Here is a 24,250-nt window from a genome sequence, read left to right on the forward strand (position 1 = left end):
TAGCAGCTCAAGTCCTTTCTCTAAAATGGTGAAGTGTTTCCATATAACACCTATTTGCACATAGGCTACAGCAGGGTATGCCCGCCCACATGTCACTTCATTTGTGCGGATTCAGTGCAGTGCTCGGTGTGTGGCAAGTTCTAGTTTTGCTTTTTGGAACTTTAGAGGGTTTTTCAAAAAATATTTTTGATCCGTGGTTGGTTGAATCCGTGGCTGTAAAATCAGTGGCTCTGGAGGGACTAGTGAATATTCAAATCAATCATTTGCAAAACACAGTATTTAAGATTTGAGTTTCGCTGTGGCTAGACATTGAGCTACGCATGTTTACATGTTCCAGCTTATGAAATTGCTGGCGGCCCTGCTATCACAGTGAGGAAGCTGAGGTGCAGAGGAAACTTGCTCATGGTCATGTAGCCAGAAGTGGTGGAGTCAGGGTACAGAAGTGGATCTCATTGATTCCAAAGCCTGTGTTCTTTTCACTCTGCCTTCCTGCCTCAGAAGTGATAATGGAAAAACAAAATGAGAAATGGTAATGGGAAAACTAAGACTAATGTTAAATCTCTCCACTTCTGCTGAGGTGACGTCAAACAATAAATACCGCCTATGGTGGATGGCTTGCACTAGTGGCCCTGATTAGTGGCCTCCCTGTATCCACACTCTTTGCCTTGTAACATTGTAGGCCCCTTCCCTTCCCTCCCCAACCAATGATATTGGCCATGTGACCAACTTTGGCAAGTGGGGTGTTAACAAATGCCTTATAAACAGTTTAGAAGAGCTTACATGTTTGCCTTTTACACAGCTGGGCTTGCTCTCTCAGATCCCTGCCACCTCCATGAGAACATGCCCGAACTAGCCTAATGGAAAGGTCTAGACACTTGAGGAGGAGCCAGGTTGTATCAGCTAAAGACATTTGAGACCCACCAGCCCCCAGCTAAACTGTCCGCTGCATGAAGTCTCCTGAACATTTATTGCCAAGGTCGGTTAAGCCTGTCATAGATCACTAGAACCACCCAGCTTACCTGTAGAGTCATGCAAATAATTAATGGTTGTTTTAAGCCACCTAGTTCTGGAGAGATTTGTTATATGGCCATTGCTAACTGATACAGAGCTCATGTCAGATATTTGAATAGCATAAGAAATATTTGTAGTGTCCCTTTGAAGACCATTCTGAACTACTTGTAACTAAATATTACTTTTAAAAAATTTAACATATTTTTAATATTCTCTCAAGATTATACTATAGGCTCAAGAACTTGCCCATTATATCTACCTCCCCCTTTTTTTCTTAACATGAAAGCCTTCTAAATTCTTACAATTTCAGTCAGAAGCAGACTTGTTTTTCCTTCGCAAACTATGTATTATTTTTAATATGGTGGTTTTTGGCCTGCAAAAGGGAATTGACTCAGAACTCACATATACATACATGTATAGATCAGCAAGAAAAGTTCATGAAACAGTGCCTACCCGTCTACCTTTAATGTCCTCTGATGTTTTCTATTCTATTTCATTTACTTAAAAACTGCTGGTCAGGAGTCAGCACTATACCTGCTGCCCATTTTGTAAATGAACTTTTATCAGAACACAGCCACTTGTTCCCGTTTCTTCATGTATTGTTTATGGCTGCTTTCAAGTTACAGAGTGGCAGAGTTGAGTAGTTGTGACAGAGATTACTTGGCTTACACACAGCCTAAAGCACTTACTATCTGACTTTTGAAGAAAGTTTTCTGACCCTTGCACTGAATTGATTTCATAACCCATCATTTAGTTGCAACCCTCCATTTAGAAGACACTGTTCGCGTTACCTTCAATTCACCTGATACTCCAGAGGAAATTACACCAAACAAACCTGGCAGATGTGAAAACCATCCCTTTTCCTGTGTGAGACTCAAACTTTGTTTTCTGTTTACTTTAATTCAACCATTAAGTTTTTGTTATTTAATGTTATACCTGTTTGGCTTATATAGGAAACTTTTCAAGCAGTTCTAAAATGTTCTATTACAAGTATTATTATGCCCCCCTCCTCTTTTTCTAATTTAAATGAGGCTCTCTTGTGGAAACTAGCTGGAATTAATATGGACACAAATTCCATTCAAGTGCTAGTTATTTATTCATTAGATTCCAGCAGTGCCTTTTTTGTGTTATAATGGAGTCCATTAGTGGAAGAGGTAGAGAAACAGTGAGCTACGCTTCCTTTAGAACACCTTTCTGGCATCCGGTCCCTATTGCCACCTTTCTGAATTAGGGTGGCATTATTTCTGAGCATAATAAGATTTAGAGACATTAAATCATGGACTTCACGGGTTGGAAGGAATTTGGCGGGGAAAAAATTATTTTTTCACTCAGACCTATTTGGGGCCTCAAAGCCCGTATTTCTCTGATACCTAAATTTTCCAAGCCTGTCAAGAAAGGATGACATCGTTATTTATGTGCTGTGGATAATGAGATTGATGAGAAGGAGCTGAGGCAGAAAAGGCTTCAGAATGATCTGGATATGTCTTTCTAGAATCTGAAATGCCAGGTGAAGAATGGTCACTGGCCCATTTATTTATTGGCAGTGAGAACAGAATCAAAATAAATGGGCTTCAGGTACACCATGAAGAGCTTAGGTAAAATCTGAGAAATGTCCTCAAATAAGGTGGGTTCTTTGACATCAGAATAGACTCTCCCGAGTTTTTTAGTTTTTTTCCGAAAGGCTTTATTACACGCACAAGGGTTGGGGCTCAGTCCTTGGCTGCTGCGGTCCTCATGGCTGTAAAGACATTGCTCAGCTCCTCTCTCTTCCTCTTGGTGCGATGTGTCCCCACCCTTTTCTTGATGAACTTCAGGGTCCACTTGGGTGGCACCATGGCTTGCCGCTCTTAGGGGGCAAAGCTGCACACCACCCTCATCACATCCCGCACGAACTTGGTGCGCTTGGGGAGGCGCCCGCCGCGGTTGTGCCCGCGCTTGCTCACGCTCTTGCTCACGTTCTTGGTCACCTCGTGATCCTCGCCGAGACCCATGGCCGTGGGGTAGCGGAGAGCCACGGCTGCTGCTCCTCAATGGCGGCCGCCGCCGCTGAAGGTCACTCCTGAGCATTTTCAATGTTAACTGCCTCATTTAGTTTACGTGGGCGGCCATCCCTGCAGGTAGTTGGACACATGTAATTAATAAAGACTCTTCTGGGTGCTAGCAACGGAAACCTGCTGGAGCTTGCTTCAGCAAAAGGTGAGAATTCACGTTAGGGCTACAAGAGCAGGAGCCAGAAGCCGTCTGCAGCCTGGGCGTGAGACTCTGGGAACCCCAGCAACCCCCTTTGCTTCCTCTCCTCCCTCTGCCTGGCTCCTGCATTCTCCTCTCTGCCTTTTTTTTTAGTCCCAAAGGACAGAACTCTGGGGAAGGGCACTTGTTCCTGGGGAAGCCACCCAGGAAGAGTGATCTTGCTCTTGTAATGCCACTTCCAGTTTCCTGGGGAGTGTTCCCTCAGTGGCCCAGCTTGATTTGATATCACCCAGAGGTGGGCAGAGTGAGGGAACTGCAAAGTGGATTTTGGCTAGCTCTGGGAGTCTTAAGAGGGCATTTTAGAAATTTATGGAGCAGTCGTGGTGGTCCGTGATTGACGGCTGCTACTAGCATTTATTGGGTGAGGACCAGGGATGCTAATTATCTATGATAGGCAGAACAGTCTTACACCCCAGTATGTATACTGTGTTTTACTGTGAGATGATCATGGATGAAAAAAACAAAACCTGTTTATTACTTGAGCCTAGAGACCTAACTTAACACGTAAAGATTCTTTTGGACGTTTGAAGTAAGCATTGATTTTATCAGTCGATGAAGAAAGATTGTGCTTTGTTTTGGAAAATTTGTCAAGGTATTTGTCATTTTGAAAAATCACACCACCCATGGCATCATCATATAATCTATCAGTCCACATTTGTACCTGCCCCATTTTTTTTGATTTTACATTAAAGTACAAGCACCTAATGACCCCATTATATCTTCTAGGTTAGCCTTGCCCAATGAACTGCATATTGAAATGCATGTTAGGTATATTATAAATATTTTCCTTTTATTCTTATTTATATTACTCTTAGGGCAATAAATATATATGTTTGAAATTGTGCTTAGGAAGGTTATCCAAGAATTTGATTTCAGATAGTAAAAGAGTGTTAGAAGTTTGCTGTAAGCTTCGGACTTTGGGGCTTGTAGAATTTCAAACACAGTGCTAGGGGGAGTGACTTAAAGTTATTTTCCCCCAGCCTAATAATTCAACTGATTTAAATACTCTTAACACTAAACATTTAAAAATAAAAAAAAACTGTAGCCCATGCATGGGGGGCAGCTGACAGAACAAAGGAAGAGAGATATTGGCCTCATGCTTCATACCCTTCCCCTTCCCATATATGTGCTTTATGGCTCCTGCTGGACCAAGGCCAGGTCGTGGGTCTCCTCATCATTCTGGAAAAGCCTTAGCAGTGGGCAATGAAATCAGATTATCACACAAGTTTTATATGTACCGCTTTCTAGGGCTTCAAGGGAATCTGTGAGCTTGCATGGGAAAATGTTACATCTGAGTTTCACTGACCTCTAACCAAAATTGAGCAATTCCTTAACTTTTGAATATTGGCCACAATGACAGTCAGGTTAGTGTGTTTGTAACTGTTATCTGTCACCTTGTCACCAATGTCAGTACTCATTATGATTTTGAGATTATGGCGGTAATTATACCTGCTGCTAAATAGTGTCATTTAATGCATTAATAAGCATATGTTATTATATTATAATTTTAAAAATATTTTGATAATTTTAAATATAATTGACTTCCTCTGTAATCCTATGTATTTCATTTACGCATTTAAAAAATCCTGAGAAGGGATCCATAAGCCTCACCAATCTGCTCCGGTGTCAGTACTGCAGAAATCGTAGAGTAGAATTTTGGAGTGCTCTGGACACTACACATCCCACTACTGCCCTTTCTCTTCTGTTTATTGGTAGTTGACCTCTTCCTGTCTTGGCCTTTCCCCAAGACTGCAGATAAGGGTGTGGGCTTATCTCCAATTGTCTTATTTTCTTCTTAGATCTGATTAAAGAGTCGAGCTTGATTCACCCCTTGGTTCATTCTTTTATTGTACATGAGGAGGCAAGTTTGCCAGAACGTTCCTCCGGGAAGGCTGTATTGATCAGAACAGGGTACATGATGCATTTAAAGACAACATGTAGTGATTATCTGAATCCTAAACAGAAGTGTGATTTCCAGTTAAGTTTTTCAAGTGGGGAAAAATCACAGACATTCTGAAGGAAATTTACCCATATACAGACCAACTTTTCTGTTTTCTTTTTTGTATACTTCAAAGTTACATAATTACTACACAACTCTAAGAAGTACCCATTGCCCAAGAACTATGTTGCTCAGATGGCTGTGGGGGTTGGGGGGTATTTTCCTGCTACCATATGGCTTGGAGGAGGGTCATTTCCCAGAAATTAGGGTTTGGGGTGGAAGTAGACAGCTCCATAGGTGTATACTTGATCCTGGTGGCTACCTTGCTCCCCAGTGAGTCCATCTAGAGGGTGTTGTGCCGCAGCTGTAACTGGATTTCTGGGAATGGCGTTAGCCTTTTTCTGTGTCTGGAATTTCTGTTGGTAGGAAATGAGTTTGCCATAGAAGAGCCCACTGCACTGTTCCTTGCTATCCTCTAGACAGAGTCATTGTTGTGCTGCCATGCTCATCTTTTTCCTCTCACAGCTTCTAAGTCTATATTTAGAAGCTGGAAATGCTGAACATTTCCTTTCTAATTCTTTAGTAGTTGAGCATGGAGAGGGATCTTCATGCATTCAACTCTTATACCTTGGACAACCTTATAAATAATAATGGGAATAATATTTTTTCATTTTTTGTTTCAAAGCTATGCTGAAGATTGGAATTGAATAGTTTCAAAATTTTAACCTTCATTTTTCTTTGGGTTTTGTTATTGATCAAATTCCTCAGTGAGTAAAAGTTACTCCCTTAAGGTTGTAGAAGCAGCCCTATTACCTGATATTGTTACTGCTCATGTCAGACTGAAGAGAACATGCATGTGTTTAACAAGCTTATCAGTGAAGTGACAGCATCTCCGTCTTTTGTAAAAGGGAGCGGCAAAATTATGTGGTTTCCTGAGCTGCTGATCGCTATTACAGATTCACTTGCAAGATTATAAGGTACTGTTCAGCCTAATTTTTAAAATGCAATACCTCACAACCTTTTATAGAGAAACCGTCTTATCGTTGGATCCAGTTCTTTTGGCCTGAGAAAATAAGAAATTCGCAAATCCATTGCTGAAAGGTGATGTTTTCACTCAGTTAGAAGGCTGCCCTTCCCCAACCCCCATTCTGAGCCATATTCACTTTGACCTACTTTTTGTAGAGTTTTGTTTGGTGTGAATTTTGATCTTAATCCTGCCTTTGTGGAGAGAAGAAATAAAGTCCAGAAGATCTAGAGTATGGGCATTTAAACATCCACAAGTGATTCATTTCCTGGTCAGTTGGATGACAGTTAATTGCGTAGCTGCTGGACACAGGTAGATCCCATTACTGTTTATTGACCTCATCACAATGGAAGGTGATACAGGTCCTGTCTTCAAACTGATAGTTAAAGGTGAGGATCTCGCACACAGAGTAACGCTTTTTCCAGAAAGTGGACCTCTTGAGCACATAGCTAATGTCCGGGGGAGTACTGGGCACTCCTGGGAGCCAAGCCTTGGGTGTACGGTCTAATTCCATGCTAACAACAACCCTCTAAGTTAGATTCCTTTCTTTTCATTGAACAAATTTGAAATCGAGTTATGGAGAAGTTAAATGTCTTGTCTGCAGTGACTCATATAATTTTAAGGTGACTATATAATTCAGTACAATCCTGAATTGAGAGCCAAAAGGAGTAGAAATGATTATGCCAGGATAACAGGCATAAATGGGGATGTATGGCCCCCCTACTAATAAGGTGTAGATTTGGGGGTTAATTCAGGTCTCTGATTCCAAAGGCTGCTTGTTCTCTTAGGTGCATTAGATTGGACTGCCTCATCCACAAATGAATTGGTAAGGCACATATTGAATAAACTTTTGAAGGTGGGTTCTGTGTTTAGGTATAGAGCTAAAGAGAAATTCCTCCAAGGCTAGGTAAAAGTTTCCTTTGGCAAGAGAAACATCTACTAGAGATTTTCTTTCACATAAAAATGTGGAAAGGGTTTTGTTGGGAAAGCAGATGGTTTTTGTCTTCCTAAAAAATGGTTGTCCATTTTTCGTTTAAAAGAATGAATCTGCTTTAGCATTTACAAGGAAGATAAGTGAGATTAATAAAATCTTGTATCCAGGGCAAACATCTTCATAGCTAGTTACAATACAGAGTGAATAATGAATTCTTCAACAATAAAGGATGTAGGTGCCATTTACTACCTCTGTTTTTAGCACTCTGTCCATGACTATGATTATCAGGGCCGATTTGTGTGACATAATCATTACTATGAGATGTTAAGATGAAATCCCAGCACTTGAATATGTTGTACTCCCAGTATTAGACACTCTGGCTTGCGATGAGCCTCAGACACCGCATGTGAACGTACTCAGTAGAGGTACAGACACACGAAGATAGATGAAGCTTATAACCAATATCACAGCCCAACTGTGAAAAGTAATAAAGATCATCACAGAGCACTCACACCAGGATTTATCTATTCACTGTGTCATGTTCTCGTGCCAACTTCTAGGCCAGTTGAGGTGTGAAAGCTAAGGTTTTCTAACAGAGCAGTTCTGTAAATACCACGCCTCTAAAAAAGTCCTGCTGGATTGCCGTTCATCATCAAGTCAGCAGTGACAATGATGTGCCATTCATAGGCCATTGTTGGAAACCTACAGCCAGCAGGTCATGGGTGAAAATTATGTGTTTGGTTGGAAATTTGGGATCTGGCTTTAATTGAGAGCTGTTACTTGGCTTTCATTCTATACCCAGGTTCCTGTGGGATCTGCCATCTGAACCTTGGAGCATCCAAAAAAGACCGAATCCAAGAGTAGGTAAATGAAATTTTCCAGTGTTGAAGAAGAAGCTTTCTCCTACCAGGAGTGACTGGTGGGACCTGGAGAGGGAGCAGGTGGCTCAGGGATTGCACCTGCCCCTGTGATCTGTTTGAGCTGCCTGCAGAAGAAGACAGAAATCTCTGGTTGTCTTTTTGAAGGGCCAGATTTTCCCCTGGAAATAAGAAAACCAGAGGCTACGAGACAGAGAGAGAGACAGAAGAAAACAGGATTGGAGAAGCCGGGGCATAAAAGAGGTGGCCTAGGTGGCAAGCAGTGGTCTGCTTGGAAAATGAGACCGTGGAACACGCAGAGCAACTGTGCTGTCTTGGGAACAGAAGTCTTGGAAGAGGGCAGGAAATATCAGCTGGGAAGTCAAGAGATCTGGGGGCTGGTGTTGGCCTTGCCATTAACCAGCTTTGTGAGCCTTTGCTCTGCAAAAGTGGGCGAGTTGGGTCAGATGTTATCCAGCATGACTTCTGGCTCTAAAAGACTTTGATGCTGAGCCACTGACCCTTTCTAGGGCTCATCACTGTGGCCCAGAAAACATTTGCTGAGTACTTACATGTCAGGCATAGAGACACAAAGGCGAATGCAACACCTGATCTCACATCTAGAGTGGGGCCCTGTCATAAACGCTCCTATAGTAAAAATAGTTAACTCTTGTAAAGCATTTATTATGTGCCAGGCAGTGTTACAGATACTTCTTCTTGATTTACATTTATTAGCTCCTCTAATTCTCTCAACAACCCTATGAGGTAGGTACAACTGTTCTAATTTTAGAGATGAAGGAACTGAAGCACAGAGAAGTGATTTGTCCTAAGTTTCACAGCTGACAAGTGGTAGAGGCAGGATTTGAACATGGAGCTTGGCTCTAGGGCCCACACTGTGTAGCTTCTATGCCGGGAGTGGCTGTCACATGTTCTTGTTGTCTCCACTGGTGGATTGCTAGCTCTCTAAGAAAAGCAACCTTATCTGACCTGGTCCAACGTAGGCTCTCCACTGCCCCAATATCGTTCCTATCTGGGGCATTTTCGTTGAATGATTGCATGAAGAGATGGATGGATGGATAGATGAGATAAACAGTGTCTTCAGGGAACTTACAGTCTAAAGAGGAAGATAGATCCATAAACACTTAATATGAATGAATGGTGTTTAATCCAATCTGAGGCATCAGGGAAGCCTTCTTTGAGAAGGTGATTCCTCTGAGATTTGAAAGATGTGCAGAATTTGGGAGAATCAGGTGGGAAAGGCATGCCAAGCAGAGGGCCATGTGAATTAACTCTACCATTGCCTCCCAGTCAGCTGTCTCCGGAGCACAGAGGGCAAGGCAGAGTCTGTTGGAGCTGAGGCCAGGTCAGGTGGAGACTTCCCTAGGAAGGCGTTTGGGCTTCTTCCTGAGAACAGTGGGAAGGTTTAAGCAGGGAAGTGACATGTGCACTTCAGATTTCAGATGGGGTGTTCTGGCTATATTGTGAAGGGCAGAACAGATAGGAACGATATTGGGGCAGTGGAGAGGCTCCTGCAGTGGTCCCCACAAGAGATCATGGCATCCTGAAGTGGTGGGGGTGGGGAGAGGTGGCTAAAGGGGTAGGAGAGGAGGGTGACCCTTAACTAGAGCATGTTGATTTCAAGGTGCCCCAAGACTGCTGATGTGCTGTACAGGTACTCCCACATGAGTGCAAAGCTGCGCTGAGCCTGGAGGGTAAGGACTGGGGTCTGTGTGGGTTTTGGTATTGCCTGTATCAGTTGGAGATAAAAGCCAGGAGAGTGGATGCTATTACCCCAATGCCTCAGGTAATGGATCACAAGCACTGGAGGAGGAGTAGGTAACTGGAGGGAAGAAATCAAGAAGAGCAGAGTTGTTGTCAGAAGTGGGGGGAGAGGGGGTTGTGTGATCCCATTGATAGGAAATATCCAGAATAGATAAATTTAATAGATAAATTTACAGACACAGAGAGCAGGTTACTGGTTGCCGGGAGCTGAGAGAAGCAGGTGAAGGTGGAGGACTGCTTAATGGTTCTGGGTTTCTTTTGGGGGTGATAAAAATGTTTTGGAACTAGACAGAGGTGCTGGTTGCACAAATTGTGAATGTTCTAAATGTCACCAAGTGGTGCACTTTTAAAGGTTAATTCAATGTTGTATAAATTTTACCTCAATAAAAAAAAACGTTGGAAGGAGAAGTAGGCAGGAAGCGAAGTCGGTCACATCCAATGACCAGAATTTTCTGTCCTCCGCTTGCTCCTTGTTATGTAATGGGTTTGTTTTTATCATTTCCCAACACCTGATGTTGTTTCGTTTACTAGGATGTAAGTGCTGTGAGATTCAATCCTATTTCTCTGGTCCTGGCATGGCATCTGGCACATAGTGAGTGCTCAGTAAATGTTGCAATGAATGAGTGGTTGAGTGGATGGATACAGTTGACAGTCAGGCAGGCTCCCACAAGCAGAGTGGGAAGGGGGTGCCGGTTTGGAATCGCTGGCTGAGGATAAAGGGAGATGGAGCTGACCGAGGACAGCTGAACTGCCTGAGTGCAGAAGAGAAGGTGGACTGGGAGCCTAAGTTTGTTGTTATAAGTTAGGGTGTTGCTAGGTGATGGCAGTGGAAAGATGAGGATTTGAGGGAAAAGAGGTCATTGATAATAACTGGTTTAGGGAGGTAAAGGAATATAGTAGGCTATGGATCCCGAGAAAATGGAAAGAAATGATGACAGGACTCTGAGGCATGAAGAGCAGACCAGTTTCGAATGGGGAGACTGGGACAGCTGATCTGGAAAAGATGTCAGAGATGTGGCTCAGTTGGAATGAAGATGAAGGTCATTGGGTTCCAGGTGGGTACTGTGTTGCAAGCCCAGATCAGTGATGTTCAAAATTTGGTAACTCAGGATAACTCTTTGGGGTATGGGAAGAAAATATGAAAACTTAAATTATGTAAATTTTTTTCTCTTAAAAATTAAAGACTTAGGTTTTAGTAATATTTACATGTTTATTATTTTAAAATAAATGAACATATATTATGGGTGCATGCTCACTGACTAATGGGATATGTGCCATAGTATTTGTGAAGGCTACTTTTTAGGAGGTAGGACAGGTCCTTGGATGACATCCTTGGGAATGATGTCATATGGGAGATGAGGTCACATGGCTTGCTGAAATAGAGGCCCTTTGTTTCTTCCGTTTCTTGTCTCCTGGTTGACCAACTAAGGGTATCTTCCAGAAAGGGTGTAAGACTGGCTCTTTGCAAATCAATTATGTGTTGCAGATCACCTTTTTTAAGTGATCACAAACTATCTGTTGAATAGTCCTTGTAGAACTTGGCTACTCACCAATATCAGCAGTTTTGGAATCCATCACCACCCCCATCTGTGTGTGTGTGTGTGTGTGTGTGTGTGTGTGTGTGTGTGTGTTTAAATCGGGCCTTTTTTCTCTTCTGACTTCTGGGTGTTCACTGATGTTCTCCCCCCACCCCTCACCCCAAAGAGATTATGACTTAGGAAAGTTTTTTTAGGAACCTGGATACCATTTTCCTGAACCTTGAAATTTGAGCTGAAAATAACACAAGATCTGAGGAGTGAGAGGCAGCAAAAAGAGCGTGGTCCTGAACTAAGGTGACCTGGCTTCCAATTCTGACTGTTATGAGCTGTGTGCTCTGGACAAATTGCTTAACCTCTCTGATGTCTGGTTTCATTTTAAAATGGGAGAAGTGGTTATCTACCTGACAAGGTTATGCAAAAAGTTAAAAGAGTTAAAGATGCATGTGAAAGTCTCTTACATTTGCTAAGAATAAAGGCCAGTTCTTTTTCCTCCTTGACACCCCCGACCCTACCCCCAAGATCCTCTTATGTTCACTTCTTCTGCATTTCTACCCTGGTAGAAGACAGATAAGAACAAAGTCTCAGTCCCACCAGACTTCCTGTTGGGCTGGTTTAAAGATGTCCATTATGGTTAGCCCACTCTTTTGTGGGTTCATTTCACCCATTTTTATTCTGTTTTAAGTAGTTTGGGACATCCTAAGTTATGTTATGGTGCTTGGTTAATGTTGAAACCAATAATTAATTATGAGCCTCCCCCATCCCCATTAAATGCCTTCATGAGGAACTGATTTCATAGAAAGCAGAAAACAAAATAATGCCACCTCCCTGTCCCCAACCTCATTTAAGATATTGAGTCAAAGGAAATGAGTTCTGAGAACATTTTGAATCAGAATGTTTGAGTAAGGTCATTTCAAAAGCCCTCTTGTAGTTATGGAGTGGGGACTTTTTGAAGATGATGATGATGTTGGAGTCAGGAGACTCTCCCCAAACTGCTTGCGACATTACATAGGCCAGACTTCCAGGATCGCTGGATGTCCGTCTCTACAGCTGGGTTTCTCTCACTTCTGGGGACTGGCCACTGCTTCTTTGACAGCCATATGCCTGCATGCTGGGTCTGACTGCATTTAATCAGAGTGTTGTAATATTCTACGAATGGAAGTTTAAAAAGTCATTCTGGAGTCTTTAGAAAAGTGTGGCTATGAATGAAAATAGGCCCTTGAGTTTCTTAGTTCAGTCTGGTGGTAGGATAAGTGGGTGTGGTGGTCCTTCCTCAACCCAGGAAAATATTTTATTGTTTAGTTAAAAATAACTACAGGCACACCTCAGAGATATCGAGGGTTAGCTTCTAGACTACAGTAATAAAGCAAGCACAGGCACACATCACAGATACTGTGGGTTTGGTTCCAGACACTGTAATAAAGTGATATCACAATAAAGAGTCTTAATCTTTTTGTTGGTGAAGGGGTCTTGCCTTTAGTTTGTAAAAAAGGACAATCTGTGGAGCACAGCAAAGCAAAACACAGTAAAATGAGATATACCCGTGCTTTTAATTTATAACTAGAATTTCAGCACAGATGTTAATGTACTTTGCGCTTTCTTTTCCTGCCCCCCAACCCCGCCCCGCCCAAAGTGATTTTATAACATCAGGCTCTGTTTTGAAGTTCCTGATCATTTTATTTCCGCATTAGGACAGCATGGATGTGAGCTTTAGAGCTAATTCAGGAAGAGAGCCTAGTGCTGTGCCTGAAGTATAATAGCCACTCAATACATGGTAAATGCTGTTTTAAATTCAGATTTGAGAAAAGAATCATTCAGGTCCTATGCAGGCAGCGTAGCACTATATGAAAAGGAACCTATTGATTAAGCACTTAGAAAGTTTCAAAAGACCTCCTTTTAAATCCCAAGATATTGGCACTCATGTGATGGATGTCTTGAGGCAGATAAAACAGCCGAGTCTTTTTAGTGGAAGAAACAGGGATCCTTTCACATGAAATGGCACTTGAAAAATATTGCTGTAATTAAGATACAGTGTAGTTGGTTTTCAGGAAATGTAAATTTTTCATGTCTTGAAAGAGCCTTACAGAGTTACTTTAAAGAAAAGCCAGGCTCTATTGGAGATTTACCGTGTTGAAGTTAAAGTGTTCTTCCTTCTCCTGTTGGAGCTCTTATACCTAGTGATTTTGGCACAAGTGAGTCCTGGGACTCTAAGCTCTAACAGCACCCTCTCCCCGGCCCTCTATACCTGGGTATCTGTCAGCTTGAATGGGAAAAAAAATTCCATCTTTTATGTACAATGAATTCTAAGCATTTTCTTCCATTACGAATGTAGGCAACAAATCAGAGTAATATTAGAAGTATCCCGACATTGTTACCAATAAATCCATCTCATTATAATTTTTGCAGTCTTCAAATGTTATTTACACACATCCTTACTTCAAAGTGATAGTAGATAACAGCTGCTTTTAAATCTTGTCACTTGGCGTATTAATAAAGAAGCACTTATATTGCTATATCACAGTTTAACAATATTGTGATAACTAAATCTAAGTATAATTTGTTTGCTTTGAAATGATTTATGTTTTATTTTATGCATTTCGAAACAGTATTTGGAGGAGACGTCCAAGGGCTTCAACTTATTGCCAGTGGGGTCCATGGCATATGAAAGGTTAAGACCCTCCTCTTCACCCTCAGTTTAAATTTTATCCTAACGGACTAGTACTAGCAGAGTGGCTCTCAACCCTGGCTGCCCATGAGAGTCACCAGGGGGAGCTTGAAGATCCCAGTGCCCAGGCTATACCCCAGACCACTTAAATTTGAATATCTGAGACTGGGACCTTGGTGATTACAGGTGATCCCAGTGTGTAGCTGAGGTCGAGAACCACTGATCTACATGTTCAGATAAATTAGCCTACTTCTTTTCTTCCTTTCTGATTTTTAAAATACGAAATTAAGTTTCATGCTCATGGTACAAAACTCAAACTACTGAAGAACACAGCTCTCTCACTTTTCTAGAGATAAATAGTGCTGACAATTTTTGTGCATAAACGATGGTTATAAATACACACATCCACACATCTATCCATAATGGTATTATACTGTACATGCTATGCCATACAGACATACTATACATGTTTTTTCACTTATAGCATAAAGAGCTTTCCTAATCAATTTCTGAACTAGGTTGGTCCTTGAGATTAAAATTCTCCCTCTTAGGTGTTTTTATTTGCCTAAAACTAGGGAGCCTGATCACTCTCAGCTCAGTTCAGTAGTAATTTGGAAACCATGAATCCTTATTTCCCTCTTTTAAGAACTAGCACAATAGAGAAGAAAGAACAGCATTGGGGTCAGTCCCATCTGGGGTGTGGGACTGGGGCAAGTTGCTTATCTGTGTAAATTTCTTTGAATCTGTTCACTCATTTGTCAGAGAGAGACACAGAATGCTTCCTTACAGGGCTGCTGTGAAATGTGTACAAGGTCGGTGACAGGTAGCTATTATTCTCCTTGCAGATTGTATTCCCCAAAGGAGCTTGAAATATTCTTTGGGCCCCTTAGTGTTCTTTTTCTTATTAATATGCACGTAGCAGAAAGAACAGGATGAGTAAAAAAAAAATAAAAAATCCCTGTGTACCTACTGCAGAATCTAGAGGCCCTGAACCCATACTTAGGGATTGTTATCCTTTGGTTGGATTAGGAGTTGGGTTCAAGGCCACACTGATGATGAATTAGCCTTATCAACCCTTCTCAGCCTAGTACTTATACCAGGTTAACTCTTAGAAATGCCCCCACATCTTTGCATTTCATCTCACTTGCAAAAGCAATTAAGTTTAGAGTTGAGAGCCAGTATCAGAGCTCTTGTCAGGAAACAGAATTCACCCTGGATGGTTTGAATGAAGACTAATGGAAGGAACAGTTACAGAGAGTTACAGAGGTGCTGGCCAGGTACCACGGGGCACTAGGGGACTAACGACAGTGGGAAATTAATACCACTGCTAGGGCTGAGGGGCAAGGGGAAGAAGTAGAGTTATTGGGGCCCAGTGGGATCTGGAACTGGGGAGGGGCTGCTCAGCAGGAGCTATAGCCAAGAAGAATGGTGTCCAAAGATGTGGCATCCAAGGAGAGAGGGAGCTGGGAAGAAATACGTAGACCTCCCTCCTCTTTTCTCCAGCCCCCTGCTGGGCCACTGGTTGGATGAACCAATGGGGTGCCAGAAGGCAATAGAGGCAAGGTGATTTACTCTACAGATGTCGGTTGATCAGGACAGAACAGGACCCAAAATATACAGGAGTGAGGCAAACCAGTCAACCAGCACGGAGGCTATCAGATGTGTACTGCTAGAGTGCTGAGCGCTTAGATAGTGCACAGTACATGTCTCCTTCCCCTTGCCTTCTAGGTTTTGGATGTCTTAAAAGAGCACCAGCGAAGCCATTGAGGCAGAGAGAAGGAGGAAGAGCACCTACTAAAAGAGCAAACCCTTGAATCAGGATCTGTCTGAGCTCTGGCCTTCTTGGTGTGTCTGCAGAGAAGCTCTCTATATAAATTATCCTCTAGTTCATGGTTACCACTGGGCAGGCATTACACCAAAGACATGGAGGTCCAATCAAGGAGATGTTAATTTAGAAAATCTGTTTCTTGTTTCTCCTGACACTCATGCCTAGAGATTCCCAATGCTCATATCTGGTAGCTAGAGACCACACTGGTGCTGGGAATAGCTCACCTGGTACTTGACAGACTGGCCTCTTAGAGCTCAAGAGAAGACTGGGCTGCATCTGTAATTTGAGCCTTCCAATATATTTAAAAAGAGAGAAAATGTATATTAGGTTTAGAAACACCATAGGGAATCATTAATGTTTATATGTGAGAACTGAACTTTTTTCAATGCAAAGAAACATAGTACAACCTAATCGTACTTTTCACAAGATAATTATAGGCATTACAGAAATATGGAGACACAGCACACTATAGGTGATGTGGTCTGGTAATAGGGTATCAGTTCAAATTTATATGATGAATGTCTCCTGTTTTAACCCCACTGTTGTATCTATGAGGCTCTGTGACTCCACTGAGAGAAAGTATCAGAAGTCTGGATCTAAGGCTGTTGTGAATTAGGGTCTTGCCAAATCTGTACCCCACCCCTCCATCTTCTGTATACTTTGATTTTTGTTGTCTCTATTCCTTCTCAGACCCAGGTTTGGAAAGACTCAAAATTGGACGATGTCTGCATTTTGGTCGAGCATGAGTGAGTGAGACTTGCAGGAACATATTGCTGAGCAGAGTGGTCCAGCTCACTGCTGTGGTTGACAGCTCTTCTGTCTCCAGATGTTGACATTTTTAGATCACTGCTAGTTCAGAGACGTCACCGAACAAAGAGAAAGTAAATGTAAAATCGATATCTTCTTTAAAAAATGTTAAAAAAACAATGAAATGTCCATTGAAAGATTTGGGGCCATGATTGAGACTGCCTCAGTTTTAAAAGTGTGAATTGTTCTGTGCCTTCAGCTGTATATCAGCAGTGCATTAATAATATAGGGCAGTGGTTTACCAATTTGGGTTGTACAAGAGGGACTGAAGAAGCTTGTTAAAAAGGCAGATCAAATGCTCTCCTTTCTTGATGCCTGGAGTCTACCTTTTTAGCCAACACCCTAGGTGGTTCAAGAAATATAACTTAGGAAACACTGCAACATGGGATGTTGACCCCCTTAAGCCTTTATAACGTGCTGACAATCAGGAGAATTTTTGTTTTTTTTAATCAGAATTGTAAAATTCCTCTGGATCTTCTTCTAGACTGTACTTTTTTGTTTTGTTTTGACCCTTTTACTTCAGGCAACTTGTCATTGGTAGGACAGATGCACAAGAAGTAATTTCCCTAGAGAGGGATCCTGCTGTCACATGGTAGGAGATGCTGTCTTGTTGAAAAACAAAGAAAACCTTCCATCCAACTCGGTGGTCTCCCTGAAGAGATCGGAAAAGTAATCCAGTGGTGTCTGTTTGTTTCAAGCCCGTGTTGTTATTAATCCTGTTACTTATGATAATGCTTTCCATTTACAGGCTTGCTGTCTCAGAGGAGTTTTATGTATCGTGTACTAGACCCTGCTGGGTGATTAAGCCACTCAGTCGGCATCTTACAGGCCACTCGAGGACTGTTTGCTTATGGCAGACAACTACTGCACTTCTCAAAGAGCTCGCTCTGCGGTGCATTAGCTGTTGCTGATGGTTCCTTAGGAAGCGGGTGGTGGGGTTTGGGGGTACTCGGGACCTAATGCTTTGGGGGTCGAGGCACACAGAGATGGAGTTCTACTTCCGATCCTAACCCTTCGTTGTTCCTATATCATTAGAATCTTCTTGGCCCCTTTGAGTGAGGGTGGGGTGGGGCAGCTCTTTCTCTGTAAGGTTCATTATCCTCTAGGGAAAAAATATGAGTAGTTAATTTAATAATTTTGTAAGTAAGAGAAAGACATAGCATATTTCACTCATCAGGTTTTAAAATTTCAGTTTAGAATACAGAGACTTTGTGGCTAATCAAGGCAGTGACTGTCAGGAAGGAGACTCGTGGGAGAATGGACAGTTATGCAAGTGAGAGCTTCAGAGGGCAGTTTGCCCACTTCTATAGCATTTTAACACAAAACCCTTTAAAACTCCAAAATCCATGTGGCCTTTTCACAACTGTAGTAAGGAAGGCTGTGACTGATTTACATAAGTTAACGATATTTTCACTGCCCACTGTTCCTCCACCCTCTCATCCAGAGGCCCACCAGACTCCACACCTGGCCTGTCCATGCTGTGTCCAGACATGCGGGTCATAGGACAAAATCAAGGCTCATCTGGGGAGGCAGAGGCCTGGTGGTACCCTGATTTGACCTGTCATGGGAGACAGGAAGCCCCCTGGCTCCATTGGCTGGTCGGCATGTCCCCACCGCTAACATAGACCTCTGTCATTGACTTTGATTCTCAATCTCTGTGGGATGATTGGGGAGAAACCTCCATACCCCACCCCTTTTTATTTAAAGCCAGGTAACACTGACCACACTCACAGACTCTAACCCAAGAAAATGGTCAAACACCAGGCTTCTCCAAGACCCACACCATTTTACCAAGTTATAGGCGAGACTTTACTGGAAAAGCAAGCCACCCTGATGAACATGCTGTCATTCTCTCCATAATGAACTACAAGACAGTTAAGGTCATTAAAAGAAACACTGCTTGTTAAAGTGTGAGCGAGAAGCCTCTTTTTACCTCTCAGTTTGAATCTGACCATTGTTTATGAGGATATTACTCTGTGAGGTTTCTCGGCCATTTGTGACCTTTTCTGCTGGTCAACAGTGTCCATTCTAAACAAGGAACAGACTTATTCCTCAAAATGCTGAAGCTTAAGAATAATAGCAGTTCTGATTGAAGAGGCCAAGGGCTGATATTTCTGTCACCATGGCAGCCCTGTGTTTTGGGACAAGGAGCCCTCTTTCCAGCCCTTATTCTGATTCTCTGATGGAAGATGCAGGGGGTGGGTAAGGATGCACCCACTTTATTCAGGAGTTTTGGAACTTGTTAAGCAGCCCCTTGGAGAGTCTACTTTTTCTCTGCTATCTGGACATTTCTATTGCTTGGACAGCTCTGCTGCCACCACCTTGGCCCAGGCCACTGCTATTTCTGCCAGGGCTATGTAATGGCCTCTGCTTCTGTTCCCCTTTCCCTATCTACACGGCATCCACCATAAGCTTTTGAAAATGCAGACCAGCTCTTCTGCCAAGAGGCAGTGTGGTGAAGTAGTTGAGAGCTTGGTTCTGAAGTTGGTCTGCTTGGGTTCAGTCTTTAACTAGCTGGGCGACCTGGAACAACTTAATTAACTTCTGTCCTCATCTGTACAATGAAGATGATGATGATAATGGAACCTACTTATGTTCAGGATTACATAAGTTACTATGAGGAAGACTTAGGTCAGTGCTGAATAAATGTTATTATGTTTATTGTCAGTATTCTACCTAAAATTTATAAACATCCTTATAAGTTTAGATTCCAAAACAGACTCGTGACCAGGCCTGTGAGGGACAGCATGGTCCAAGGCCAGGTAATTTCTCTAGCTTTATCTCAGTTAGTTTACCTGCCTCCTTCTCTGCTTTCTGCTCACACTGGCTTTGTTCAGCATCTCCAAAGCACCAAGGGCCTTCGCCCAAGCCTTTTCTCTGCTGAGAGTATTTACCTGCTTCCCTCTGCCAGCTCCTGCTCCTTCTAATTGTCCATTCCCCAGGGAGGCCTCCCATACCACTGAGGTGAAAAGAGAGCCCCATCATTCTCTGCTGTGGCACCCCCATTCTTTTCTTTCATAGTATTTGCCACAGTTTATCATTTTACATTCATTTGATAATTTTCCGGATTGATACTTTCAAGCTCTCCTATGCTTTAAGTCCCATGTAGCTAAAGAAAGGCCTGAAGCATGTAGCACAGGCCTGGCCTCTACTGCTCCCTAACTATGTGATGAATGAACATGCCGCCCCACCTGAGCTTGTGAGTGGCTTTCCTGAGCCCACTGTCAATGTGTGACAATGTTTATTTTAAGACAGAGAGCTTTCTGAAACATTCTAGGTCGCAGGTCAGCCATGGAGTGGGGAAATACATGGCTTAGTGGTTCTCAAATCGTAGCATGAATCAGAAACACCTGGAGGACTTGTTAAACCTCAGAGTGTTGGGCCCACCCTCAAAGTTTCTTTCTCTGTAGGTCTGGGATGGGACTGAGAATTTGCATATCTAAGTTCCCAGATGAGGCCAATGCTGGTTTGGGGGCCACTCTGAGAACCAATGATAGAGATATGGGCGTAGCTCATGTTTATTGTGCTTTATTTAATTGCGCTTCACACGTTACATTTTTTACAAATTGAAGACAAGACCCTCCACTAGCAAAGAGATTACAACTCGCTTTATTGCAGTAGTCTGGAACCAAACCTGTAATACCTCCGTGGTCTGCCTGTACATAGGTAGCAAAATAGTTACCATAACAGGGCTCAGAGGCCTGCTGGATCATGGAATGCCACAAAGGAAATAAAAGCTAGGAGAAAAGGGATCATAGTGTCTTGTTATGGGCCATCCAGGTGAGTTTGTCCTAGTTCCTGTGTCACTTGCTTTGTATAGTTTTGTGTGAGGTTGGTAACCACCTCACAGTGGAAACAGCTCGTCTTCCTACTTCTTTTGTTGCTCAGGTGGTAAAATCTAGGGGCTAGAAAGGTTTGAGGTACAGAATCTCCCAGAAGAGTGTTTTAAAGGAGCTTATTATAATCGCGTTGTAAAGGCCTGAAAGTGGATCCTGGTCGTTCGACTGAAGCTGGATTCAGGGTAGTTATTGATGGCAGTCCTTCCTGCCGCACGTTCTGTAGAAACGCTCCTTCTAAACGACTCTGTGATGGGCCCTCTTGGGTTTCTCCTCACTGACAGAGCAACAGAAAGCTCTTAGGTTTATTAGTGGCCTTAGAACGAGTTAGGCAGTTTCCAGAGGCATGATCCCCTCCTTTCCCGTCACAATCACCACGATATTTTCATGGGTTTCAGGAGCTTTTCATGGCCCCAAGTGGTCACTCATTGCTCCGTGTCGGGAAGGGAAATGGTGTTGCTGGAGCAAGGCCTTTGGAGTCAGATGCATCCACGTTTGATGCTGTTCCTGGTAACTAGCTCCTCGTTGGTTTTCCTGTCCAGTAAGATAGGGATGATGATATCTAGGGAAGCTTATGGTATAGGGATCAAGCAGAGGAATCGAGTTGAAAAGACTTGCCAGTCTTTTCACTGTTGTAACCATGAGCAAGTGATTGAATCTTGCTAAGCCTCAGCATCCTCTTCCATCATGTGAGGATTAGAGTGGTACCTACCTCATAAGGTTCTTGGGAAGATAAATACCTGTGAAAACTGGTGGAATCCAGTAAAGTCTCTAGTTAATGATATTGTGCAGTTGTTATTTTCTTGGTTTTGACAAAGGTTGCGTAAGATGTTAGCATTGCAGAAGATGGGTGAACAGTATATGGGGACTCTACTATCTGCAGCTTTTTGGTAAATCTAAAGTTGTTCCAAAATGAACTAAGTGCATCTGTAAAAAGTTTGTGAAGTAGTTAGCAGGATGCTTGAGGTTTAATAAGCCCTCAGTAAGTGGTGGCCACTACCATCATTGCTAATACTATAAGTACAGTTACTACCACTGATACCTTGAAGGGTCGTCATAATCAATGTGTGTGTCTCACTGACCATTCTACAAGTAGTGTATTAGTATCCTATGGCTGCCGTAACAAGTTGCTACAAACTTCGTAGCTTAACACAAATTTGTTATAGTTTTGGAGGTCAGAAGTCCAAAGTAGGTCTCATTGGGCAAAAGTCAAGACGTCAGCAAGATTGATTTTTTTTCTGGAGGTTGTAAGGGAAGACTGTTTCTTTGCCTTTTCCAGCCGCTAGAGGTGGCCATGTGCTCCTTGGCTCGTGGCCCCCCTCTATCTTCAAAGCAGATGATTAAAACACTGACTTCTGCTTCCATGATGACATCTGCTTCTCTAACTCTGACCCTCCTCTTTCTGTTTTATAAGGACGCTTATGATTACATTGGGCCCACCTGGATTATCTACAATGCTCTCCCGTCTCGAGATCCTTAACATAATAACATCAGCAAAGTCATTATTGCCAGGTAAATATGGCAAAGTCCTTTTTGTCATATTTACCGGTTCTGAGAGTTGGGACAAGATATCTTTAGGTGAGGGCATTATTCTGTCCGCCACAAGTGGTAAGCTGTCTTCCTTCACTTTTTTATCATTTGCCTATGTCCCAGGTACCCTATCCAGGACCTACTGAGAGGGCAGTATTGTTTAATTTCTTTGGGTGAAGCTTTGCTCTCCAGCTGTTCCTTTTGGAACCCTGGGCTCTATATGGGTGGGTGCCGAGGATGCAGACTGCTGCTTGGTGTCTACTAGATATGAGTGATGTACAACTGGGCACCGTGTTACTGAGTGTCCATATGGTAGGTAATGGACTCTCATTGTTCAATTGTGGGCCTGGTACTTTTTGGTACAAAAATGGTGACAACAGCTATCTCTTTGTTAACAAACAGTGCTAACATACTCACTGTTTAGTCTGAAGGCCGATTATACCTAACCCCTTATGAACACAGATTGTGTGTGGGTCATGGATGATCCTGGATGTCATGTCATACTCCCTTAGTTCTCTGGTCAAGACCTTAGTCTCACCCCGTCTCCTTTTCTTCCTATCTCTGTCTAAATCTGGACTGTGGAACATGGTAGCCACGTGTGGCTGTTGAGCAATTGAAACGCAGATAATCGGAACTGAGATATACTGTAAACGTAAAATACACACTGAAATTTGGAGACAGTATGAAGAACAAACGATTTCATTAATAATGTTTAGATGCCGATATTACGTGTTTTGCAATAATATTTTTGATACATTGGGTTAAACTACATTATTAAAATTATTTTTACCTTTCTCTTTTTACTTTTTAATGTGGCTACTAAAACATTTAAAACTACATACGTGGCTTGCTTTGTTTTTCTTTTGGAGAGTGCTGGTCTAAATCCTACTCGTAATCTGTGAGAGAGGGGGAGAAAGAATGAGTGTGAGGTCCTGATATTCCTATCACAGCGTCGAGTAAAAGGCTTCCTCAGGACCTCTGTTTTTCCTTCTCTCCCTTCTGTCTGTCTTTCTGTCTTTTTGTTTCTCGCCTCACTCTTTTTTGTTCACTTGTAACAAGGCTGCTGAATGAGCCTCTGGAGGTAGGAATGTTAAATCATTTGAATCATGATGAGGTGGCTCAGAAAAAAAGGTGGCTAGGGCTATATACTGGCCCACAAAGTTAGGAAATTAGTCACGACTTCCATCCCCTCTCCCTGCTCCTTACACCCCGGAAGATTCTGGGTTTTGTTTGTTTTGTTTTTGTTGGGGGTGGGGACATATCTTTTTAAAAGCTCCTGAAGGGATCCTGACATCTGTTTCCCAACTCTGCCTTGAAAATTGTGGCTCTGGAGAAGGGCGGGGGTCCAGTGGCTCTGAGATGGCATCAGAATCACCTGTGGTGAAAATGCAGATTCCTGGGCTCTGCACTGCTGGATTTTGCTGGGAATGAGGGTAGAGTTACACCAAACAAATCAAACACGTTTACCTGACCGGTGTGGCAGCACAGACCGGCCTACAAGATGAGGTTCATTTTCCACTTGTGCTGCTTGGGAGCGGCGCTGATGAGGAGGGTGGGCGCAGCTGTCGGTGTAGGCCAGGTGGACACAGCTGGTCCTCCCCTGCCCAAGCACCTGATGATGGTTTGTTGGGCCTAAGAGGTCATTCTTTCCTCCAGCACTCTAAGGAAAGGGCAGTGAAAGGTCAAGAGCGGCTGGAAGGTACATGGCCAGTACAAAAGTTACAAGTGAGGGCTGTGTGGTTAGTCAGGGTTCACATCCTGGCTTTGCCACCTGTCAGCTGTGTGACTTGGTACGGGTTACTTTACTGCTGCGTCTTTGTTTTTTCATCTGCAAATGATAGTAGCTCCTTCACCTGCAAAGGATAGTAGCTCCTAAAAGGGATTGTTGTAAAAGTTACTGGTACTGGAGCATCTGGCTTGTCAGTGAGCATTCAGGACTGCTAGCTGAGGCTCTGCTCTGATTAGTGGTATCTGATGCTTCTGGTGAACTTCAGGCTATCATCAGCCAGGAGGAGGCAGCTGACTTAAAAGTTTTAGCAAGGAACATCTGTGAGCCCTGAGGCTTGATGGGCGAGGAAAAATGAGGACAGCTGGAGATGGTGGGGTACGAGAGTGAGGAAGCTTAGAGGCAGAGAGCTGCATGGAGACTTTGGGATAGTCAGTGAGTTTGTAGCTCTTTAGAGAAATTTAGACTTTTGTGAGGCATAGGTCACACACCTTGGATTCGGACAAGCGTTCCTCAACCTGCATCA

The 24,250-nt window shown here is 42.8% G+C and overlaps 1 protein-coding gene and 1 pseudogene across 6 annotated transcripts in view; one reads left to right on the forward strand and one right to left on the reverse strand.

Annotated features, from left to right (window-relative positions):
- The window catches only part of MGAT5 (mannosyl (alpha-1,6-)-glycoprotein beta-1,6-N-acetyl-glucosaminyltransferase), a 330,189-nt gene that overhangs the window by 9,121 nt on the left and 296,818 nt on the right, over nt 1–24,250 (forward strand). The window lies entirely within an intron of this gene.
- LOC102884533 lies at nt 2,721–6,738 on the reverse strand (annotated as a pseudogene).

The sequence above is a fragment of the Pteropus alecto genome, unplaced genomic scaffold, assembly GCF_000325575.1.
Source record: "Pteropus alecto unplaced genomic scaffold, ASM32557v1 scaffold3, whole genome shotgun sequence".
NCBI lineage: Eukaryota > Metazoa > Chordata > Mammalia > Chiroptera > Pteropodidae > Pteropus > Pteropus alecto.